Source organism: Zalophus californianus, chromosome 2 (genome assembly GCF_009762305.2).
Source record: "Zalophus californianus isolate mZalCal1 chromosome 2, mZalCal1.pri.v2, whole genome shotgun sequence".
NCBI classification, from domain to species: Eukaryota; Metazoa; Chordata; class Mammalia; order Carnivora; family Otariidae; genus Zalophus; species Zalophus californianus.
This window is the reverse complement of record NC_045596.1, coordinates 96,876,301-96,891,611: the sequence shown is the minus strand read 5'-3', so window position 1 is coordinate 96,891,611 and position 15,311 is coordinate 96,876,301. Positions and strand designations below refer to the sequence as shown.

The 15,311-nt window shown below is 38.4% G+C and overlaps 1 long non-coding RNA gene across 1 annotated transcript in view; it reads right to left on the bottom strand.

Annotated features, from left to right (window-relative positions):
* LOC118356491 overlaps positions 1–10,986 on the bottom strand; it is a 52,495-nt gene extending 41,509 nt beyond the window's left edge. The window contains exon 1 of the long non-coding RNA XR_004819802.1: positions 10,841–10,986. This is a non-coding gene — a long non-coding RNA (uncharacterized LOC118356491). The remainder of the gene's footprint in view (positions 1–10,840) is intronic.
* Positions 10,987–15,311: the final 4,325 nt, after the last annotated feature.

Below are 15,311 nucleotides of genomic sequence, written 5' to 3'. Positions count from 1 at the left end.
TCTCCGCATCCCTACCAACATCTGTCATTTCCTGACTTGTTAATTTTAGCCATTCTGACTGGTGTGAGGTGGTATCTCATTGGGGTTTTGATTTGGATTTCCCTGATGCCGAGCGACGTTGAACACTTTTTCATGTGTCTGTTGGCCATTTGGATGTCTTCTTTTGGAAAAATGTCTGTTCATGTCTTCTGCCCATTTCTTGATTGGATTATTTGTTCTTTGGGTGTTGAATTTGATTAAGTTCTTTATAGATTTTGGATATTAGCCCTTTATTGATATGTGATTTTCAAATATCTTCTCCCATTCTGCCGGTTGCCTTTTGGTTTTGTTGACTGTTTCTTTTGCTGTGCAAAAGCTTTTTATCTTGATGAGGTCCCAGTGGTTCATTTTTGCCCTTGCTTCCCTTCCTTTGGGATGTTTCTAGGAAGAAGTTGCTGCGGCTGAGGTCGAAGAGATTGCTGACTGTGTTCTCCTTTCAGATTTTTGAAGGACTCCTGTCTCATGTTTAGGTCTTTCAACCATTTGGAGTCTATTTTTGTGTGTGGTGTAAGGAAATGGTCCAGTTTCATTCTTCTGCATGTGGCTGTCCAATTTTCCCAACTCCATTTGTTGAAGAGACTCTCTTTTTTCCATTGGACATTCTTTCCTGCTTTGTCAAAGATGAGTTGACCATACAGTTGAGGGTCCATTTCTGGGCTCCCTATTCTGTTCCATTGATCTATGTGTCTGTTTTTGTGCCAATACCGTACCGTCTTGATGATGACAGCTTTGTAATAGAGCTGGAAGTCCGGAATTGCGATGCCGCCAGCTTTGCCTTTCTTTTTCAACATTCCTCTGGCTATTTGGGGTCTTTTCTAGTTCCATGCAAATTTTAGGATTATTTGTTCCATTTCTTTGAAAAAAGTGGATGGTATTTTGATGGGGATTGCATTGCATGTGTAGATTGCTCTAGGTAGCATTGACATCTACACAATATTTGTTCTTCCAATCCATGAGCATGGAAAGTTTTTCCATTTCTTTGTGTCTTCTTCAATGCTTTCATGGGTATTTTACAGTTTTGTGAGTACAGATCATTTGCCTCTTTGGTTAGATTTATTCCTAGGTATCTATGGTTTGGGGTGCAATTGTAAATGGGATCGACTCCTTAATTTCTCTCTCTTCTGTCTTGCTGTTGGTGTATAGGAATGCGACAGATTTCTGTGCATTGATTTTATATCCTGCCACATTACGGAATTCCTGTATGAGTTCTATCAGTTTTGGGTTGAGTCTTTGGGGTTTTCCACATAAAGTATCATATCATCTGCAAACAGTGAGAGTTTTATTTCTTCTTTGCCAATTTGGATGCCTTTGATTTCTATTTGTTGTCTGATTGCTGTTGCTAGGACTTCTAATACTATGTTGAATAGCAGTGGTGATAGTGGACATCCCTGCCGTGTTCCTGACCTTAGGGGGAATGCTTTCAGTTTTTCCCCATTGACAATGATATTCACTGTAGGTTTTTCATAGATGGCTTTCATGATATTGAGGTATGTACCCTCTATCCCTATACTCTGAAGAGTTTTGATCAAGAAAGGATGCTGTACTTTGTCTAATACTTTTTCTGCATCTATTGAGAGAATCATATGGTTCTTGTTCTTTCTTTTGTTAATGTATTGTATCACGTTGATTGATTTGCCATTTTGAACCAACCTTGCAGCCCAGGATAAATCACACTTGGTTGTGGTGGGGAATAATCCTTTTAATGTACTGTTGGATCCTATTGGCTAGGATTTTGGTGAGAATTTTTACATCCATGTTCATCAAGGATATTGGTCTGTAATTCTTTTTGATGGGGTTTTTGTCTGGTGTTTGGATTCAGGTAATGGTGGTGTCATAAAACGAGCTTGGAAGTTTTCCTTCCATTTCTATTTTTTGGAACAATTTCAGAAGAATAGGTATTAATTCTTCTTTAAATGTTTGGGAGAATTCCCCTGGAAAGCGATCTGGCCCTGGGCTTTTGTTTGTTGGGAGATTTTTGATGACTGCGTCAATTTCCTTAGTGGTTATAGGTCTGTTCAGGTTTTCTATTTCTTCCTGGTTCAGTTTTGGTAGTTGATACATCTCTAGGAATGCATCCATTTCTTCCAGGTTACCTAATTTTCTGGCCTATAGTTGCTCATAATATGTTCTTATAATTGTTTCTATTTCTTTGGTGTTGGTTGTGATCTCTCCTCTTTCATTAATGATTGTGTTGATTTGGGTCATTTCTCTTTTCTTCTTGATAAGTCTGGCCAGGGATTTATCAATCTCGCTAATTCTTTCAAAGAACCAGCTCCCAGTTTCGTTGATCTGTTCTACTGTTCTTTTGGTTTCTATTTCATTGATTTCTGCTCTGATCTTTATTATTTCTCTTCTCCTGCTGGGTTTAGGCTTTATTTGCTGTTTTTTCTCTAGCTCCTTTAGGTGTAGAGTTAAGTTGTGTATTTGAGACCTTTCTTGATTCTTGAGAAAGTCTTGTATTGCTATATAATGTCCTCTTAGGACTGCCTTTGCTGCATTCTAAAGATTTTGAACAGTTGTTTTCATTTTCATTGGTTTCCATCAATTTTTTTAATTCTTCTTTAGTTTCCTGGTTGACCCATTCATTCTTTAGTAAGATGGTCTTTAGCCTCCATATATTTGAGTTCTTTTCGACTTTCCTCTTGTGATTGAGTTCTAGTTTCAAAGCACTGTGGTCTGAAAATATGCAGGGAATAATCCCAATGTTTTGGTACCAGTTGAGACCTGGTTTGTGACCTAGGATGTGATCTATTCTGGAGAATGTTCCATGGGCACTAGAGAAGAATGTGTATTCTGTTGCTTTGGGATGGAATGTTCTGAATATGTCTGTGAAGTCCATTTGGTCCAGTGTGTCATTTAAAGTCTTTATTTCCTTGTTGATCTTTTGCTTAGATGATCTGTCCATTTCAGTGAGGGGGTCTGTTAAAGTCCCCCACTATTATTGTATTGTTGTCAGTGTGTTTCTTTGCCTTTGTTATTAATTGTCTTATATAATTGGCTGCTATCATGTTAGGGGCATAGATATTTATAATTGTTAGATCTTCTTGTTGGATAGACCCTTTAAGTAGGATATCGTGTCCTTCCTCATCTCTTATTACAGTCTTTGGTTTAAAATCTAATTTGTCTGATATAAGGATTGCCACCCCAGCTTTCTTTTGGTGTCCCTTAGCATGGTAAATGGTTTTCCACCCCCTCACTTCCAATCTGGGGGTGTCTTTGGGTCTAAAATGAGTCTCTTGCAGACAGCGTATCAATGGGTCTTGTTTTTTAATCCAATATGATAGCCTGTGTCTTTTGATTGGAGCATATAGCCCATTTACATTTAGAGTAACTATTGAAAGATATGAATTTAGTGCCATTGTATTGCCTGTAAGGTGACTGTTACTGTATATTGAGTGTGTTCCTTTCTGTTCTATGCTGCCTTTAGGTTCTCTTTGCTTAGAGGACCCCTTTCAATATTTCCTGTAGGGCTGGTTTCATGTTTGCAAATTCCTTTAGTTTTTGTTTGTCCTGGAAGCTTTTTATCTCTCCTTCTATTTTCAATGACAGCCTAGGTGGATATAGTATTCTTGGCTGTATATTTTTCTCCTTTGGTGCTCTGAAGATATCATGCCAGTCCTTTCTGCCTGCCAGGTCTCTGTGGATAGGTCTGTTGCCAATCTAATATTTCTACCACTACAGATTACAGATCTCTTCTCCTGAGCTGCATTCAGGATTTTCTCTTTGTCTATGAGACTCGGAAGTTTTACTATTAGATGTTGGGGTGTTGACCTATTTTTATTGATTTTGAGAGAGGGTTATCTGTGCCTCCTGGATTTTGATGCCTATTTCCTTCCCCACATTAGGGAAGTTCTCTGCTATAATTTGTTCCAATATACCTTATGCATTTCTCTCTTTCTCTTCTTCTGGGATCCCAATTATTCTAATATTGTTTTGTCTTATGTTATCACTTATTTCTCGAATTCTGCCCTCATGATCCAGTAGTTGTTTATCTCTCTTTTTCTCAGCTTCTTAATTTTCCATCATTTGGTCTTCTATATCACTGATTCTCTCTTTTGCCTCGTTTATCCTAGCAGTTAGTGCCCCCTTTTTTGATTGCACCTGATTAATAGCCTTTTTGATTTCGACTTGGTTCGATTTTAGTTCTTTTATTTCTCCAGAAAGGGTTTCTCTAATAACTTCCATGCTTTTTTCAAGCCCAGCTAGTATCTTTAAAATCATGATTCTGAACTCTAGGTCAGACATTGTGCTAATGTCCATACTGGGTAGGTCCCTGGCAGTCGGTACTACCTCTTGTTCTTTTTGTTGAGGTGATTTTTTCCATCTTGTCATTTTGTCCAGAGAATAGTTGAATGAGAGAAGAAAATGCTAACAGAGTAACAACGTCCCCAGAAAATATACAATAAACAAATCAGAAAAGACCTGAAACCAGGGGAAAAGAAAGATAAAAGAAAGAAAAAAAAGAAAAGAAAGAAAAAGAAAAAGATAAAAACAAACAAAAACACTACAAAACAAAACAAAAAACAGAATATGATCAAATATGATCATGCTTGTGCATAGATCAGTGCCACACACTAGATTTTGGGTGTATTTTGGTCTGTTAGAAGAAAATGCCTCCCAAAATTTTAAAGAAAGAAAGACTTACATATGTACAAAATAAGAGTTGATACAATGAAGGGATGGAATATGACTGTAAAGATGAAAATTGCAAACAAATTTATAAAAGGAATTGATAAGAAGTTGTTTGAAAAAAGAAAGAAGAGGATTTAAAAAGAAAAAGAAAGAAAGAAAAACAAAGGGGAGAGAATGTGATCAGGCAGAAGTCTAGAACAAAGCCATACACTAGAGATTTAGTGTATATTTTGATCTGTTAGAAGAAACTGTATCTCAAAATTTTAAAGAGGAACAACATATATATATATATATATATATGCCAATAATAAGGGTAACTACTATGAAGTAATAGATAATGACTCTAAAAATGAAAAATAAAAATGTTTTTAAAAAAAAGGGATTGATAAGATGTTGGCTGAAAAAGGGAAAAAGAAAAATTAAAAAAAAGTTAAAAAATTAACTTCGGAAGACTAAAGAATCATGGTAAAAAAGCCATTAATTCTATGTGCTGTATTCCCCTAGCGCTGGAGTTCTGCCATTCTCATTGATCAGTAAACTTGGTCTTGGCTGGCTGTTCCTGTTGATCTTCTGGGGGAGGGGTCTGTTGTCATGGTTTCCAAATGTCTTTGCTGGAGGTGGAATTGCCCCGCCTTGTCGGTCCGGGGTAGTAATCTGCTCCTGTTTGCTCTCGGGAGGTTTTGTTCCCTGCAAGCTCTTGGTACAGCTTTGGAGGATGAGAGCGAAAATGGCGGCCTCCCAATCTCTGCCCCTGAGGAGCCGAGAACTCGGGGCCCCACTCCTCAGTGCACCCCCGGAGAAAAGCAGTAAGCCACTCCCGTCTCCCCGGTCTCCAGCCGCACTCCGTGCTCACCCGGCCTGTGACCGAGCGTTTCTATCTCTGGCACCCGACCCAGTGCAGAGTCTCCAAACCCAGCGGATCCCTGTGGTGCGCTCCCATGCTGCTCCCCCCAGGGGAGGAAGGGGAGTCTCCCCGGATCTGCTGCTTGTTGGGTCCCTGCTGGAGGAGCAGTGGCCCAACTGGGCCGCAGATCACGGTTTATGGCAACCCTGAGCTGAGAGCTCGTGTCTCGGCTCCATCTCTGCAGCCGGCTTCCCTCCTCCGATACCTGGGAGCTCTGCTGCACTCAGTCATGCCCGGTCTTTCTATGATCCTGAGGGTCCTGAGACCACACTGTCCCAGCAAGGGTTCCATCCCCAGCTTAGCCACTGGATCGACGTCCCTCAGCAGAGCCGGCTTCTAAAAGTTCCGATTTTGTGCTCCGCGGCTCTATCACTTGCCAGAAGGGGCCAACGGCGGCCCCCTTCCCCGCTGTCTATCCTCCCGAATATTGCCTCGGATTCACTTCTCCGCACGTCCTACCTTCCAGAAAGTGGTCTCTTTTCTGTTCAGAGAGTTGTTGCTATTCTTTTCTTCAATCTCCTGTTGAGTTCGTAGGTGTTCAGAATGATTTGATCCATCCAGCTGAATTCCTGAGACCAGACGAAATCCAGGTCTCCTACTCCTCTGCCATCTTGCTCCACGCCCCCAGAAGCATTTCTTAATTAGAATCGGTGTTGGTTAACATGATAATCAAAAAAGTTATGTGCAGTATGCATACTTAAGAAGTGTTGTCTTCAATTTTCTGAGAGAATTCTGATGATTAGTTTTTAATAATATTCTCTGAAATTCAAAGTCATAATTTTATTTTTTTCTTCATTTCTTTCAACAAGTTTTTTACAACCTACGGAGTAAGATTGGACAATTTGTGTATGTGTCGATTCTTTAAAATAATGGGATGTTAAATTTATGAAAACTCAGATGCTATGGAATAAAACACTGGAGTCACTAGACTATAAATCTATAAATAGCTACAAGGTAAACAATGAGTAAAGATACATTACTCTCACTGCTTAGGAAAAAAGTTCTTGCTTAAAGCCAGAATACAAATACATTCAAATACAAAAGACCAGTTTCATGAAATGCTTAAGGTCAAATACAGTGGTATTGCTCTGAAGATACATACATAGGAAAGAAATTGATCAAAACATAACAGTGAAAATCACGAAGAAGCTTAGTATATTGAGATGAGGTTAAAATCCTTATTTTTGTATTTTATAACTTCTTTCTTTTGATGGCAGTAAGATGTTATATGGCAATATTTTACCCGGGAGGACTCTAATTTTGAAACATTTTATTTCTAAGAGAAAAAGAAGGAACAAAACCAGCTATCAGAATCATATATTGTTCTTTCATAGAAAATAGCCAGCAAGCCATAAATCATACAGCCCTAATCTTGGACTATTTCTTGCAATCATGGAAATTAAGAAAGAATAGAATGAGAAAAAAAGAGGAAAAGGTGAAAAAGGAGGATTTTAAGAGAAGGAGGGAGAGGGTGAAGGGAAGGGGAATAGGGATTGAGAGTGACAGAGAAAAGATGAAAAAAAAGAAAAAGCAAGAAATTGATGTACCCCAGTCTCCTGATTCGCCTCAATGGACATTTGGAAGAAGATACACTTTGGCAGTAAAATGTGTTTTTTTTTTTTTATTTCTGAATATTTTAAACATAATCTTTATGGTGTGGAGATTGTCTTTTTTTCCTCTCACATGGTTAATAACTGTAAATTCATATTCTATCAGGGATATTTTTCACTGGAGTTCCCACCATCCTGAATTGTCCAGACAAGATTTTAAGTTTCCTTTGGCCAGCATCTGAAGTTTCATTTATTCTGGACTGACATTGTGTTAACCTTTTGGATTCATGTTCTGCCATGATGTTGGTAATAGTTTATTTAAGTGACCTCAAAAAGAATATACTTCCAAGTCCTGATCCCTGGTACTTGTGAATGTGCCCTTATTTGGAAATAGGGTCTTTGTGGGTGTAACTAAGTATCTCAGAATGAAATCATCTTGAATTTAGGGTGTGCCCTAAATCCAATGGCCCATGTGCTATGAGTGACAGATTTCAGATACAAAGAAAGTACTGTAAGGATGGAGACAGATTGGAGTGATGTGTCTATTAGCCAAGAAGTGTCAAGCATCCACCAGAAGCTGGGAGAAAGGTGTGGGATAGATTCTGACTCAGAACCTGCAGAAGGGACCAACATCTTGTTTGGGATTTCTGGTTTTCAGAACCATGTGAGAAAAAATTTCAGTTGCTGTAAGCCACCAAGTTTGTGGTACTGTATTACCACAGCCCAAGGAAACAAATATAGTAGCATTATCTAAGACTCCACAAAACTCGTGGGGCAAGTTTAAAGTTCAGATGGTTTCTTCGTGATTCTTTATCCATTCACAACCCTGTCAGACTGCTATCCCTCTGTAGCTTCACAATGCTGACACTTCGTAATTATCTAATTTTGTGTTGTCATTAAAATTGGTCTCTAAGGCCAATATTTGGTTTTTAGAATCATGATTTTTTTTCCTACTTCAGCTCCCATTGACAACCTTGTCTTTTCTGAGTTTCTATTTTGTTTTTGGAAGTCGTAAATTTCCTTATCTCATTTTAGAGCTCAGCTATGGAGTTTTTTTAAAGTCACACTTTTTCGTGGTGCCTGAATAGCTCAGTCAGTTAAGTGTCCGACTCTGGACTTCAGCTCAGGTCATGATCTCAGGGTTGTGAAGTCAAGCCCCTCGTTGGGCTCTGTGCTGGGTGTGGAACATGCTTAGGATTCTCTTTCTCCTTCTCGTTCTGCCCCATCCTCACCCCACTCTCACTCTCTCTAAATAAATAAATAAGTAAATAAATGTCACACTGTTTCATATATATTAAATATATTATATAATGTATATTATATATATATATAATTATACATAATGTATATATAATGTATATACATATATAGACATATATATGGGATGTTCCTGGACATGGGTTAAGTGTCTGACTCTTGGTTTCAGTTCAGGTCATGATTTCAGGGATGGTGGTACTGAACCCCTCATCATGCTCCCCACTCCCAGTGGGGAGTCTGCTTGAAGGTTCTCCCCCTCTGCCCCTTCCCTGATTCATGCTTGCTCTCTCTCTTTCTCAAATAAATAAATAAATCTTAAAAAAGGAATATATATTATATTTATATGTGTGAAAAATGTATATGTGTAAAAAGATGGACACAGGGAGTTGTATGTGTTATAGGGATCTTTTCATACTGATTTTACTTGTCATGGAAAAAAGCCTTTTAAAACTGAAATTAGGTAAGATGGACTCATATTTTATGGAGAACTGAACTGATTTCCAAAGATTCCTTTACTTAGCCAAATACAACTTTCGTTCTCACAAATTATGTAAAATTAGAGAATAGTTCTAAGAACATTTGAAGAGTCACTGTTGTAACCCCATTTACACAGTTGCAGAGTATGTTAAGAATTGTGGATCCGTTGGCTATCTTCATGGATGGGAAGATACAATATTGTTAAAATGTCCATACTACTCAGAGCAACTTACAGATCCAATGCAGTCCCCATCAAAATCTGAATGAAGTTGGAGGTGTCACACATCTTGATTTCAATACATGTTCCAAAAATATGATAATCAACACATGTAGTACTAGGGTAAAGACAGACACATAGACCAATAGAATGGAATAGAGAGCTTAGAAATAAACCCTTGCAAGTGCAGCCAAGTGGTCTTTGACAAAGATGCGAGACCAGTCAATGGCGAAGGGAGAGTCCCTTCAACAAATGGTGCTGGGAAAAGTTGATATCCACATGAAATACTATGAACTTGGACCCTTACCTTACACCGTGCACAAAAATTAACTTAAAATGAGTCTTTAAACTAAACATAAGACCTAAAACTATAAAACTCCTAGAAGAAAACATAGGGAAAAGACTTCCTGATGTTGGATTTGACAATGATTTCTTGTCTATGACATCAAAATATAGGCAGCAAAAGCAAAAATAGACAAATGGGACATCAAACTGAAAATCTCCTCTGCACAAAAACAAACAAATAGAGTGAAAAGGCAATCTACAGAATGGGAGCAAATACTTGCAAATAATGTACTGACTAGGAGCTAATATCTGGACTGCATAAATAACTCCTACAACTCAACAACAACAACAACAACAAGAACACATAATCCAATTTAAAAATAGGCAAGAGTTTAATAGACATTTCTCCAAAGCAGACATACAAATGGCCATCAGGCATATGAAAGGATGTTCAATGCAGTAATCTTTAGAGAAATAAAAATAAAAACCACAATGTAATATCATCTCAGAATCATTAGGAAGCCACTATAAAAAAGAAAAACCAAACCAAACCAACAAACCAAAAAAAGCGCAAGTAGCAAGTACTGCTGAAGATGTGGAGAAACTGGAACACTTGGGTCAGGTGGCAATGTAAAATGGGGCAGCTGCTAAGGAAAACAATAGGGAGTTTCCTCAAAAAATTAAAAATACAATTACTATATGAGCTAGCAATCCTACTTCTGAGTGTATATCTGAAATAATTGAAAATAGTATCTTGAAGAGCTATTTACACCCCCATGTTCATTGCAACTCTACTCACAATAGCCAAAAGGTAGAGGTAACCCAAAGGTCCATGGATGAACGAATAAAGAAAATATGGTACATACATAAAATGGAAAATGACTCATCTTTATATAAAAGGAAAGCCTGCCATATGCTACAATACGGACAAAACTCAAAGACATTATGATAAATGAAATAAACCAGTCATAAAAAGAAAAATACTGTATGGTTCCGGTATATGTCAAACTCACAGAAGCAGAAATTAGAATGATGGTTGCTAGGGACTGAGGGTGGGGGCAGAAATGAGTTGTTCAATAGTACTGAGTTTCAGTTTTGCAAGATGAAAATTTCTAGTGACCTGTTGCCTAACAATATGAATAAAGTTAACACTACTAAATTGTATACTTAAAAATGGTGAAGACTGTAATTTTCAAAGCTAAAAAATTAAAAATAAATAGGTAGATAAATCTAGGACCTTCTCAACCCTCTAATACAAACAGAGCAAAAAAAAAAAAAAGAAGAATTCTGGAAACTTGCACAATATACTAATTAGTTAATTCAAACTAAATTATTTGTAATGGCACAAGTCATTAGATAGTCTAAAGAAAACAGAGTAGAGCACACATTGAGGCAATGCGAACAGGTTCATCTGAAAATCTTACATTTCTTGTACCAGTACCTGATACTTAACTAGATATAGAAGCAGAAACCACTTACTCTGCAGCCAGCCCATAAACTCAGCATTGGATGCAATGTTTTATATTAAACACGGCTCTCCGCTGCTGCATCCAGCCTTCCTCCTGCGATGTGTGTCAGCAGCACTACCCTGAGCCAGCTCTCTAGAGCTGTGTTCATCTGCCATGTCTCTAAGTCATAGCGCTTTCCTGCACAGCCAAGCCTGTCGTTTATGCACAGTGCAGAATGTACTGGGCAGCTTGCCTAGAATATGCCGTGTTCTTGCCTTTTTTAAAAGATGTAGCACAGAAGCATCGCAAGTCCTTTTCTTTATAAACATCCTTCATGACATTTATCTCTTCTCTCCCAACATTGTAAAACTTACCTGCTATAATAACAGGGAACCTCTGATTATGATTATGATTATGATTATGCCATCCTCTGACGACAGGTTGTGGGAGTGCTGAGATACTGACTAGAATTCGACCCCCTTAAAAAATTTGGAACAGAATGGGCTCAAGAAGGCATTTTTTTATTTTTTTAAAGATTTTATTTATTTATTTGTCAGAGAGAGAGAGAGAGAGAAAGAGCACAAGCAGGAGGAGTGGCAGGCAGAGGGAGAAGTAGGCTCCCTGCTGAGCGGGGAGCCCTACCCGGGACTCGATCCCAGGATTCTGGGATCATGACCTGAGCCGAAGGCAGCTGCTTAACCAACTGAGCCACCCAGGCATCCCAAGAAGGTGTTTCACTTGTCAGAGTCTTCAGGCTCAGAGTCTGAACCTAAGAACAAGGATTGTTGTCACCTTCTGCAGAATGAACAGGCATCCAGAATGTGCATTTCTTATATTTTGATGACTCTGTTAGCACCTTATTCTGCTCACACGTGCTGTACACTATTTACGTGAGAAACTGCTTCTCAAGTTTCTGTAATAGCTAGTGCTTAGGCACTTTTTAAGGATTTTTATACTGGTCACGTTTGTTTCAGAAACATTTTAAAAGTGAAAAGCTTTATTTTTAACTACATATAAAAGGTAATTCTTCAGCATATCATTTAGGACATCTCAAATATCATTTTGATAAAAAGCAGTATAAATAGCAACACTGTCTCTATCAAGGATGTCTATTTTTGACATATTTATGTCGATATTGAGAATTATATAGACCAGATTTCCATAATTCTATTGTCAACGAGAAATTATTTTATATTTGCTTAGGTTCCACCTATACCCCAGACCACAGCACACTTTTCCCCCATAGCTCTCTATTTTGCCTGCTTCAAGCTAGATTGAATATGTCAGAATGTATGAATCCTAGGAAGAAGGACAACTGACATCAAACTTTTTGATAAGTCTCAAGGGAACTATTTTAAACAACCTTGGTTTCCAAAGTTAAGGACATGTTTAGTTATTAAACAACAGCTCTTGAGAATGCGTTCTACTTTTTGGTGTTGTCAACATTGGTTTTGTTGGAATCCTAACCTCAACAGCAAAGCGTAGTATCAGTAAGGGAAAAACATTCTAGGAACCAGCAGATTTTCAACAAAGAGTACTGTCAACACCACCTTCCTAATTTGTGGGGCTCAGTGAGAAATGAAAACAGGGAGCAGCTTGTTCAAAATGCAGAAAAAAGATGCCTTTAAAGATACCAACACATAGAAGTTTTTCCATTTTTTTCTGCAGTGTCTGTCTGACTTCTCATGGTGTTTTTATTTGCTATTTAATGTCAGTCTAAGTAAAGAAAAATAATACTTTAAGTTATGAGCATGAATTTTACCATTTATTAATATCTTGTACAATGACATTTTAAATGTAAATGTAAGAGCATTTTAGTCCGTTACAGAATTCCCAAAATCACACAGCTTGTATCTCATAGCTTGTATATGCATGTGTATTCCATTCTTACCAGGACAGGGTAACACTACACAAGCCAATGAAACGTTTTTGTTTTGGTTCTTTATTCACGCACAGTCAACCAACACCTTCTGCTTTTGGCTAACGATGAGGAAGAACTGAAAGGAAAAGGAGTTATGGGTTGCCCTCCATTTCCCTTTCCTTCTGTGTCATCATTTAAGTGGTTGGTTAAAATGGCAAAGTGATTCAGGAGTAAGAAAGAATACCTCAGGGTCCCTTGGTTGTTGGCATTTCTTAGAACACCATCGCCTTCTTTAAGCAAAACCAAGATCTGTTTCACGTGAAAAGCCTGGCCTCCCAGTTCTGTTGGTACCCACGCTTAGTCATAGACCTCACGCTCTCACCTTGTACTTGAACTGAGTCTCGCTGAACTCCTTTCCTATGGATTATTGGCTCACCAGAGTCTTGAGCTCATGCAGCCTCCTGAGCGCATACACAAGTGAGTGTATCTCCTGCTTGAAACCAGGCATGCCCCCCCAACCCAGTGCGGGGCCCTGTGCACTTGGACATCTACTGGTCACATGCCTGTGAATTCAGCTCTCAATGCTGTATTAGTCCAGAATGATTCAGCAGTAATTTTATTTTGCAATCACTGCAGCATCTGATTTTGACAATAAAAATTGTCTACGGCCATACCACCCTGAACGCGCCCAATCTCGTCTGATCTCGGAAGCTAAGCAGGGTCGGGCCTGGTTAGTACTTGGATGGGAGACAATAAAAATTAATGGTACTCATTGTTAACAGCTCATTGTGTACAAATCAGGGAAACTTGAGCAGAACACTAATAGGTAGTTGTAAAATAATGTAAGTTCTGCCCCTAGCCCTGAGCCTGGCAGGCAGTAGGCACTCAAAATTATTTATTTCAGAATTTTATTATTTAATTGAATCAGGTATCTTGTCATGCCTCATTTCCCTTATTATTTTTATTTATTTTATTTTTTAAAAGATTTTATTTATTTATTTGACAGAGACAGACACAGCGAGAGAGGGAACACAAGCAGGGGGAGTGGGAGAGGGAGAAGCAGGTTTCCCGTGTGGAGCAGGGAGCCCGATGCAGGGCTCCATCCCAGGGTCCTAGGATCATGACCTGAGCCGAGGGCAGATGCTTAACTGCTGAGTCACCCAGGTGCCCTATTCCCTTATTATTTTTAAATTATTTCATGTTTTCAAAAATAATTCCTGTTAAGTAACAACATACTAGAGAAAAACACATACCCAGAATATCAATAATTTTCTTAAAACAGGAAGGTTTCATTATATTTCTAATTTAGTAATAGACTTCATTTTAATTAATTGTTTTTCTTTTGAATCCAGAATGCTGCCTATGTTACAATCTTAAAAACACCAATTTACATATTTTTTTCTATTTTGCATGTTTTTTTCTTTCTTCTGAGATAGCCCCTAGCTTTAGGAGAAGCTTACAAATTGTCATAAGAAGATACCTCTAGCCCTAAACTCTTCTACAAATCCTTGTTGACATCCACCAGGGATATAATGGGTCCAACCCAGCCTTTGGATGTGTATGGATCTCCATTCCTGATGTATGTAACTATCTCAAATGCCCCTGGTTTTGGGATCTCCGTGTTTGGGGTTCTTCTTGTCCAAAACTCAGAATTTTGGGTCAATTATGCAGGTTTTCTAAGCCTTTTTATTCCACTGAGGCATAAAATAATATTTTAGTTTTCTGCATAACCAGGTCATGAGAAGCAGAAAGCATTATCCTGGGCCTTCCCTCCATCTATCCAAGCCGTTCTACCTCTCCTTCAGCCACTCTGTGAGGCAGTGAGTATTTTTCAAGGCTCTCTTCCTCCAGAGCTCCTAATGGGAAGCAAATTCTTTCTCATTGGAATTTTCCTGATGGCAATCACATTTTCCCAGTTTTTTTTTTTTTTCTTTTTTGCAGGAAAGAGTAAGGGATGGTCACTGAGAACTCATTCAAAGAGAAGGATTTTCTCTCTAGTTTTATCCCAACTAAATTACTGCCTGAAATTCCACTTCTCCCAAAATTCAACTTCTAATAGGAGATAAAATGTTCTTGTGGTATTTTGATCACTTATCCTATTTTATGGCATTTAGGAAAAACTTGCAGTTCAGAAAATAAACTTCCCCTGTAAAGTTTTTGCAGTGGACCAACACCATGCTTTTTACAAGGTTCTATTTTGAAAGTCAAATATAAACCAATTTTTGTTTCCTTTGCTGGGTTCTACCATACCTATAAAGCATTTAATAAAACCTTACAGGTTTTGGCCTGTAAGGAAGTAAAAATAGTGAACTCCATTTACAAGTGTGAATCCATTACACTTTTTATCTTTTTAAAGATTTATTTATTTATTTATTTCGGGGGGTGCAGAGGGAGAGGGGAGAGGGAATCCCAAGCACACTACACACTGAGCATGGAGCCTGATGCGGAGCTCCATCCCATGACCCTGAGATCATGACCTGAACCAAAATCAAGTCAGATGCTTAACCGAATGCACCACCCAGGTGCCCCAATCCATTCAGCTTTATGAGCATTGACCAAGACAGTCTTAATATTTCCATCAGCTGAACTAAACTTTGGATAGATTTGTTCCCGACTATAGGTCACTGACCTCTCTTTCCTT